Source organism: Alosa sapidissima, chromosome 15 (assembly GCF_018492685.1).
Source record: "Alosa sapidissima isolate fAloSap1 chromosome 15, fAloSap1.pri, whole genome shotgun sequence".
Classification (NCBI taxonomy): Eukaryota; Metazoa; Chordata; class Actinopteri; order Clupeiformes; family Clupeidae; genus Alosa; species Alosa sapidissima.
Window position 1 is genome coordinate 10,354,249 of NC_055971.1, and position 10,297 is coordinate 10,364,545.

General features: G+C 39.3%; 1 long non-coding RNA gene across 2 annotated transcripts; it reads right to left on the bottom strand.

The window, feature by feature from the left end:
* Positions 1 to 3,729: 3,729 nt before the first annotated feature.
* Positions 3,730 to 10,054, bottom strand: LOC121684308. 2 transcript variants are annotated; one of them, XR_006023099.1, is made up of 3 exons: positions 9,934 to 10,054; positions 4,266 to 4,360; positions 3,730 to 4,073 (listed from the first exon to the last, which is right to left on the bottom strand). It is a non-coding gene; the product is annotated as an uncharacterized LOC121684308 (long non-coding RNA). The 2 variants fall into 2 exon arrangements; XR_006023100.1 differs by having other exon boundaries at positions 9,921 to 10,002.
* Between the last annotated feature and the right edge of the window lie 243 nt (positions 10,055 to 10,297).

Consider the following 10,297-nt stretch of genomic DNA (forward strand, 5'->3'; position numbering starts at 1 on the left):
CACAGGTGTCACCTGTGAAGAATTCAACTGTCTCAGCTTCTAAGCATACAATCTAGCTCTACCTGAACTACACATCCTGTTAAAGTGTTTCCTGTGTGTCAAAATAAAAGTCCCAGCCATATCTCATGCATTTAGCATTATATCTCCAGAACGGCTTGACGTACATGCTTCAAATTTGGTACGAGTGTTTTTATGGACTCAAAGATTAAGTGAGTTGAAGTTGGAGGTTGAAGGTCAAATGTCAAGGTCAAAAACACCTTGAGTATGATATCTCAAGAATGCCATGTCACACAAGATTCAAATTTGGTTACTCCAAAAGCACCTTTGCAGGTATCACAATTACCCTACCAACCAGCTAGCAGCAAGCTCAACAGCCCCACCAACACCCTAACCAGCAGACTGCATCCCCTGGCATGTAGGCTAACAAGTAAAATATTCCAATTGCACTGTTTTACAGTTTTTTCTGAATGCTTAAACACATTTTTTGTAACTATGGCTTTTTTTACAAAACTCTACACACAAATGGCAAAACCACTCACTGAGTTCGCAAAACTAAAAGCACAAACACTGCTTTGCACTCAGTTTGCAATTTTGTAACACACACTTTGCACAACTGTAGGCACAATGGCTATTATTTACACTATTTTGCCAACTCTCTGGCACACTTTCTCATGTGAAAACTGTTTTAGATAATTAGTTCACTTTGCAATCAGCCTAAGCACTATAAATAAGCCACAGGTAATGTACAATGGGTACGATGGAGTGAGCAGGAAGAGTGAGAAGAGAAAAAAACAGACAAAAAAACAGTCTACATGTGGGGATATTGTCATGTCAGGCCTGGATACGGCATTCCAGAATATATTTTTCCCGGTGCCTTGGACTAGGACATTGCATGTGATGTAGACAGAATTTTGAGAGAGACGACCCGATGTAGACTGATTTGTTTTGTCTCAGTGAAATGCTATTTTGTGTTTTGACTTGGAAAAACACACTTGTGTTTGTTTTGATGTGTGTAAATAAACACTAATACTTGAAGTTTGGATCCCTGTATGTTTACAGAACTATGACAAAAGTATGACCTCAAACTGACATAGTCTACCTTGTGCACAGAGAAAGCAAAAGCCAGATGTGTTTTTTATTCATACCATCAGTGTGTTGTTGGCACATTGTGTTCTTACTATTGTGATGGCTTGTGTTTACTGTTAGATACGAAAACACCATTTTTACGAAGGTGTGAAGAGTTAAGCAAGGTGTGTTAGCTTTTGCAAGAGAACTACAATGTTTTGCTGATTGGGTGAGAGGTTTTGCCATTTGTGTGTAGAGTTTTGCAAAAAAAGCCATAGTTACAAAAAATGTGCTTAAGCAATCAGAAAAAACTGTAAGAATAGGCCCTATAGGTCAGATTTGCCGTTATGGGCTATTACAGTTTTTTCTGAATGCTTAAACATAACTGTGATTTGCACAATTTCTAAAACTATTAATACTTATACTTATTAATATATAATACTTGCTTGAATTTCCCTTAGGGATCAATAAAGTATCTATCTATCTATCTATCTATCTTATAGCAAAACCACTCACTGAGTTCGTAAAACTAAAAGCACAAACACTGCTTTGCACTCAGTTTGCAATTTTGTAACACACACTTTGCACAACTGTAGGCACAATTCACTGCACAGCACTCTTTTTGCGGAACTGTAAACACAACTCACTGTTTTACACTCAATTTCCAAATTATCAACACACTCCTGGCAAATCATACACATGTATGGCTATTATTTATACTATTTTGCCAACTCTCTGGCACACTTTCTCATGTGAAAACTGTTTTAGATAATTAGTTCACTTTGCAATCAGCCTAAGCACTATAAATAAGCCACAGGTAATGTACAATGGGTACAATGGAGGGAACAGGAAGAGTGAGAAGAGAAAGAAATAGCCCTTTTACAGACAAAAAAAAAAGTCTACATGTGGGGATAATTGTCATGTCAGGCCTGGATACGTCATTCCAGAATATATTTTTCCTGGTGCCTTGGACTAGGACATTGCATGTGATGTAGATGGAATTTTGAGAGAGACGACCCGACCCGTAGACTGATTTGTTTTGTCTCAGTGAAATTGCTATTTTGTGTTTTGACTTGGAAAAACACACTTGTGTTTGTTTTGATATGTGTAAATAAACACCAATACTTGAAGTTTGGATCCCTGTATGTTTACAGAACTATGACAAAAGTATGACCTCAAACTGACATAGTCTACCTTGTGCACAGAGAAAGCAAAAGCCAGATGTGTTTTTTATTCAGACCATCAGTGTGTAGTTGGCACATTGTGTGCTTGTTATTGTAATGGCTTGTGTTTACGGTTTGATATGAAAACATCATTTTACGAAGGTGTGAAGAGTTAAACAAGGTGTGTTAGCTTTTGCAAGAGAACTACAATGTTTTGCTGATTGGGTGAAAGGTTTTCCTATTTGTGTGTAGAGTTTTGCAAAAAAAGCCATAGTTACAAAAAATGTGTTTAAGCAATCAGAAAAAACTGAAAAGCTACATGGATTTTATAAGAACTGGACTTTAAGACATAAAATAGAATATTCACCTGACAATAAATGTAGGCCTATGACCTATCAGACCTGTCTAGGCATAAATAAATGAGCCACTTTTTCTTTCCTCTCTTAAAATGTCATTTACAGTGTGTCTTGTTGTAATCTAGGGCCTCTATACAGGCGGACTTCAAATGGCACTATTCATAAGCTCTTGACGGAATCCTGCTCTCACACTCACTGGTCAAGTTCATGACTCTTATTAACCTTCTTTTTTCTAATTTTTTCTCCTTCTTTCTTACTGTCTACTAACTTGGTTAATTTATGAGATGTCATTTATGTCTGACAAATAAAAGAAATTGTATTCAGTGGTCTCAAAACTAGATGTACCGTGGCACATAGCACATGATATGACCTCTGCATGGTAACTCCTTGAAAACTGAAGTCACGCTTCCCATGGTCATCCTACTCTTGCAACTCTTTATAAACCTCAAACCCTACTTACTTATTCATAAGTTTCAAAACTTCCGAATTTCAGAGTTACATATTGCCAGTGTATATATGTTGAACATAGGAGTTAGAAATAGCACTAGTACATTTGTGGCGAAAACCTGTCATGGATCATCTCCCCACTATGTTACTAGGTTAAACCCAAAGCCTGATTGGAATCTAGTGGAACGGTTCCAGGTCACAGTGAACAGATTGTGGATTTGGTGGGAGCCATGCAAGGCATGATGTCGTCTTCAAAGCCATGGCTTTAGACTATCTGTAGACTGGCCTACATTATGACTTAATTTAGCCAAAGACCACGTATGACTACTCTGAATGTTGTGGTCAGCTAACCAGAATACAAAACCATCAACCACCATTTGAGTGATTTAAATGCAATAAAAAACTGTTATTGCTACAGAATATTTGCTTTGTGACAGTAGTCTATTGCACACAAAATCCACTTATTTCTGTTTTCTGAAAATATTACTTTATAAGGCTTTAAAGGCTTCCATTTGGACTTTTTTCGTGGACAGTGACTGTGCAAGTGCATTTCACTAGTGTCTCCAGACTTATAAGCAATGCGGATCAGATCATGACAGGGTCAGCAGTGCGAAACTGAGAATTCAGCAAAGATTGTAAAGCGGGTCTATTCAAACATAGAATGTCAATATACACCAATCACCCATAATATTATGATCACTGACAGGTGAAGTGAATAACACTGATTATCTCACTATTATGGCACCTGTCAGTGAATGGGATATATTAGGCCCAAAGTGAACATTTTGTCCTCAATGTTGATGTGTTAGAAGTATAGGAACAAAAGCGTAAGGATTTGAGCGACTTTGACTAGGGATGGCTAGACAACTGGGTCAGAGCATCTCCAAAACTGCAGCTTTTGTAGGGTGTTCCCAGTCTGCAGTTGTCAGTACCTCAAAAGTGGTCCAAAGAAAGAAAATCAGTGGACTGGCAACAGAGTCATGGGTGGCCAAGGCTCATTAATGGATGTAGCTCAAATTGCTGAAGAACTTTAATGCCGGCTCTGTTAGAAAGGTGAGAAAAAACACACAGCGCATCACAGTTTGTTGCATATGGGGCTATGTAGCTGCAGAACTGTCAGGGCAGCTATGCTGACCCCTGGCCACTGCAGAAAGTGCCAACAATGGACACATGAGCATCAAAACTGGACCACAGAGACAAGACCACAAATACACCCAATCCATGGAGACCTCACCTTGCAACTTACAGGACTTAAAAGATCTGCTGCTAACATCTTGGTGCCAGATACCAAAGCACACCTTCAGTGGTCCATGCCTCAACGTGTCAGGGCTGTTTTAATGGCAAAAAGGGGACCAATATTAGGCAGGTGCATACGCAGAGTTAGTGGCACTGCCCCCTCTGGTGGAAACGGGTAATTGCATTGTTTCAAAAATTAGTGAAATACGTCTGGCATGTCCAGATATTTTAAAAATAATTTAAATAACACAAAACAACAATATAAGGAACGGGCTGCGGTTGATGATGGGAGCAGCCAGTTATTCTTCTCTTACGATCCTTCACATCAAAAGCGACATTACAGCCAACCTGACGAGGCATGCAGGACGCAAAAAACGGAGGTGAAGTTAGTTTGATATTTGATATTCGGATATTCGACAGATATTCAATTTTTTTTTTACTGCAGCTGGTTTCACCCCGTGTTTGCAGACAATGTACAAACAGACAACCTGTCTACTTGCTCCCAGCCGACCTACTTAGGGACCGTCCTTCTGAAGTATCTTCTGAATTACCTTCATAGTCTTTTTTGTCAATAGCTTTGACATCATGTGACCTAGTGACTCCAAACCAATGCAGAATAGTTACCCTTTATGAGACTCATCAGACACACCTCTTTTTATAGTCGCTGTATGCCCACTGTATTTTATATGAATATTTTAAAGAAAATGCATTATTTCATATAAGAAACAGATTCCTTTTTTTCAATACCTCCCAAGCCATATGTCCTAGTGACTCCAAACCAATGCAGAATAGTTACCCTATATGGGACTCATCAGACACACCTCTTTGTATAGCAACTGTATGCACACTGTATTTCATATGAATATTTTAAAGAAAATGCATCTTGAACATCTTGCCATGCCAACGTTGCAATAAAGGTTGCCTAAATGCCATGTATATAAATGTCCTGTCAGCTTACTAGCCTAATTGATTTTGCGTTGTGTGTAGTTTTGGACTTTTTATTCCACTTTGTGTAAACAGCAAAGTGGCGAATCCTTGTTCACCTGTTTGGAACTGGCTGGTGAATGTGACGCGCGTAGGCCTGGCTAGATACACCATGACCCTTTTTGTGCATCTAGGTCTACTGATCGCTGTGGATTACTTTTTTTTGTGTCATTGGATTACAGCAAAATATGAATATTTTTTTTTCTTAACATGTCTTAACGTAGGCCTAATGGCGTTATTGCTCTTCGTTTCTGCGTTTGGAGAGGCATCAGACTGTAGGTGAACACTTCCTTTGATTCTTGGAGTTCTAGCTATGATTTAGGTCTGCCCTGCACTCAATAGCCTACAGTTTGGAGTTTACTTACTTTGCCTTTGTAGAATCGAATTTGAGTTTTCAATGACTCGGTCTCCTTAAAGGTGCCATGTGTAAGAATTGAGGTAAAAATATCCAAAAAATGAGCTACACGCATCAAAAGAATGAGAAGAAATAAGGGCGATGATTTCATTAAAAAAATGACAAGGTATAGTGCTGCAGAGATATCAACCTGAATTAGCATGCTAAATTACTAGCCACAGCCCGACAGGTGTCATAATACCAGTTTCGGCCATGGAAGGCGGTATGCGGGCAACATAACCGCCAGCCAAACTGCAAGACACGTTTCCCGGTTGTTACTCTAGGGTAGACCATCTCACTTTCTGGAGGTATACTGCCCCCATCTTTTATGGAATGTGGAGTATGAATTGATTTTTTGGTGGACATTACACATGGCACCTTTAAAACGAGACATTGAGAACTTTGAAAAAGCACTGGTAGTTTACTTACAAGACTATTTATGCATGGATGCATGGATTCCAGTTTATACTTTTTGAGATATTTCTAATTAAAAGTGTATTTTTCCCCCATAGACTTGAATGGGGGCTGTGATGTCATAATAGAGCCAGCTGCGCTCGTTAAGTAGTTCTCAGAGCAGTTCCCAGGCTAATCAGAACACTGGCACAGGTGTCACCTGTGAAGAATTCAACTGTCTCAGCTTCTAAGCATACAATCTAGCTCTACCTGAACTACACATCCTGTTAAAGTGTTTCCTGTGTGTCAAAATAAAAGTCCCAGCCATATCTCATGCATTTAGCATTATATCTCCAGAACTGCAAGACACGTTTCCCGGTTGTTACTCTAGGGTAGACCATCTCACTTTCTGGAGGTATACTGCCCCCATCTTTTATGGAATGTGGAGTATGAATTGATTTTTTGGTGGACATTACACATGGCACCTTTAAGCTAAGCATAGGTACATGAACCAATGCATCTTGTTATTTACAGTTTTTTCTGAATGCTTAAACACATTTTTTGTATCTATGGCTTTTTTTGCAAAACTCTACACACAAATGGCAAAACCACTCACTGAGTTCGCAAAACTAAAAGCACAAACACTGCTTTGCACTCAGTTTGCAATTTTGTAACACACACTTTGCACAACTGTAGGCACAATGGCTATTATTTACACTATTTTGCCAACTCTCTGGCACACTTTCTCATGTGAAAACTGTTTTAGATAATTAGTTCACTTTGTAATCAGCCTAAGCACTATAAATAGGATACGTCAGGTCTGGATACGTCATTCCAGAATATATTTTCCCCGGTGCCTTGGACTAGGACATTGCATGTGATGTAGACAGAATTTTGAGAGAGACGACCCGATGTAGACTGATTTGTTTTGTCTCAGTGAAATGCTATTTTGTGTTTTGACTTGGAAAAACACACTTGTGTTAGTTTTGATGTGTGTAAATAAACACTTATACTTGAAGTTGGGATCCCTGTATGTCTACAGAACTATGACAAAAGTATGACCTCAAACTGACATAGTCTACCTTGTGCACAGAGAAAGCAAAAGCCAGATGTGTTTTTTATTCATACCATCAGTGTGTTGTTGGCACATTGTGTGCTTACTATTGTGATGGCTTGTGTTTACTGTTAGATACGAAAACTCAATTTTTACGAAGGTGTGAAGAGTTAAGCAAGGTGTGTTAGCTTTTGCAAGAGAACTACAATGTTTTGCTGATTGGGTGAGAGGTTTTGCCATTTGTGTGTAGAGTTTTGCAAAAAAAGCCATAGTTACAAAAAATGTGCTTAAGCAATCAGAAAAAACTGTAAAACTCCACTCTGGTAGGTGGCTCGCATGCCAGCACTCTTGAGGCGTCGGAGGTTTAACGTTCCACAAGCACAGCACTAGGTTATAGTTCGTTTTTGATAGCAAACAGAAATGTCATTACATTCTTTAATTGACAAAATATGATTGTACAAAATATTCAATCAATTTGGCGCAAATGAGGCTAGAGGATTAATTTATCAAAAGTGAGCAGCAAGCATACTCTATGGGCTAAGCCCCGAATGTTTTCAACTGCTAGGCGACACTGTCTATTGCGTTTCAAGACAACCGTGCTGCATTGGATTTCATAAGGAGGAATTGTTAAATTGTTACAATGTAATATCTTTATTTAGCATGTTTCTTTTCTCCATATGTGCTCATTAGGGTGCATCAAAAAACACAATTCTTGAATTTTGATATGGCTGGGTGCTAAAAGTGTTCCAATATATGTAGAAACAACACATGCAAAATATTTTTCCAGTACATTATGATTTAGGGGTGCCACCGCACATCTGTTTTTGTTGGATAAAGTGTTAACAGTGCTCAATAGTCGCCATGGAGATCTGACACAATACTACAGCTCAAGAAAACTGAGGTGATCTTTCTGTTTGAGGTGATCTTGATCTGTGTTGGATGTGTTATTACATATTACTATCATATAGTTGTTTCCCCGCCCCCTCTGCAAAGCTAATTGCATGCCCACAGCTGAACCACAAGCGCAGTTGAATAGTTAACCAATTGTGACATTAAAAAGAAACAAACTTTAGCATCATACATGATAATAAGATGTCAACGAGCAGCGACATACAGAGTAGGCCTAGTAGTTCTACTAATCTACTTAAACATACTTGCAAACTATTTATTGCACAATGAAGAAAACTGATGCTCTGAATACTTATTCAGCTGTCTCTAAAAGTTTCTCTAATTGACGCATTCAACCACGATTTTGATTACACCTGCTTAGGCACGTTTTTCACCGCAAAACAGACATGCGCTGTTTTCATACATATGGCGGAATACCTAATCAATGCTATTAGCACTTGTCATCTCCTGTGTTTGCGCGATACTCCCACTTCCCCCTGACCCTCCTATGAATGCATATGCATGACACTGAAAAGTGCAAATAGCCATTTGCAGCTCCCACGACAGGCAGTCTACGCTTTTTCCTCGCGGCCTGTTTGTACATACCTCGCCATGCTTTTACGTGCACTTTGCGAATTAAATATGCCTGGCACAAAAACATACATCTGGCCCTGTCTCTCCTTTTGTCATCCGCTTTCTCTGGGTGTCTTTCTTCTCTCCTTTGTATCCCTTATTCTCTCTCTCTATTTATCTCTTTGGCTGTGGAGAACATGTGTGTGTGTGTATGTCTGTGTGTGTGTATGTCTGTGTGTGTGTGTGTGTCTTTGTGTATGTGTGTGTCTGTGTGTGTGTGTGTTTCTGTGTGTGTGTGTGTCTCTCTCTCTCTGTGTGTGTGTGTGTGTGTGTGTGTGTGTGTGTATGTCTGTGTGTGTCTTTGTGTGTGTGTGTTTGTGTGTGTTTGTCTGTATCTTTGTGTGTGTTTGTCTGTATCTTTGTGTGTATGTCTGTGTCTGTATGTGTGTGTGTGTCTGTGTCTTTGTGTGTGTCTGTGTGTGTGTGTGTGTGTGTGTGTGTGTTTGTGGGTGTGTGTATGTGTGTGTATGTGTGTGTGTGTGTGTGTGTGTGTGTGTGTGTGTGTGTGTGTGTGTGTGTGAGAGAGAGAGTTGAACATGACCGCAACCAACAGCCAAACCTTTGCCGCTGCAAACCCAAGCTAATCCCTGAATAGGACAGTTACTCTTGGGTGGCGGGTGGGGGAGACATATCTGGGGGGAGACACACTGGGTTCAGAGTTCAGGTTCCATTCCCTCTCTCTTTCTCCCTGGTGATGTTGCTCAGTGGAGCAGTTAAGTTCAGAGTTTAGTTAGTGTCAGCTCTTACCATTAGGCCCTGTTAGTCAGTGAGATAGCCACTAGAGAGGGTTTGTTCTTTTAAGTTTGTTAGTATCGCCCTTTGTGTTTAACAATAAAGTCAATTACATTTTATATGTGTGTATTTTCCAAAGTTCATGTGTTAGGTGGCACCCCTAAATCTAAATGGAATTACTCAAAACTGTGCAAAAGTCATTTTTATGTTAATTGGAACAAAATACAATGCCAGCCAAATTGATATTTTGAAATTAAAATTTCCCATTCAAATTTGATGCACCCTAGTGCTCATGTGTTCCTCAAGTGGTAGGCCAGGTCTCAGCAGCTACAATTTTTTTTTTTGTCTGCCCCCCCCCCCCTGGCTCGAATGTCAAACTCCGCCTATGGGCAGGTGTACATAATGTTATGGCTGATCAGTGTAGAATGTCATAGGGTGGCTCTGCTCTGTTCAGTTTAAACTGAAAATACAGAGGATGAATTAATATCAACTTTACAATTAAAACATGCAAAACAGTAGTGGTCAATACTATTATTTGTCCAAAGGCTTGAGATGACCTGTAAAAGGCTACCTACCTACTGTACCTACCGGAGTCGGGCTCTGGCAAGATTATTTTCAGGCTAGGGCCTACAATTTCATGACTAGCCACGAGATGGCGTAGACTACAATGTCACATAACATTTGGCCTTGATAAGGAAGCGTTGTTGGGTAACCAAGGTTACAAGATATCAAACACTCTAGCTCATTATGAAAAAACATTTAAAACATTTAAAAAATCATTAAGTTTCCATATATGTATATATGCCCATTGTTAATTTAATTAATTAAATCCAAACTGAACATTTGCTTTGTGTGTGATTTACAAATACGGCAGGCTATAGATTATTTTGTCCATCAAACCTCACATTTCCTGTGTTCACCATCACTGTGATATAAAAGGGGCGGGGCAGAT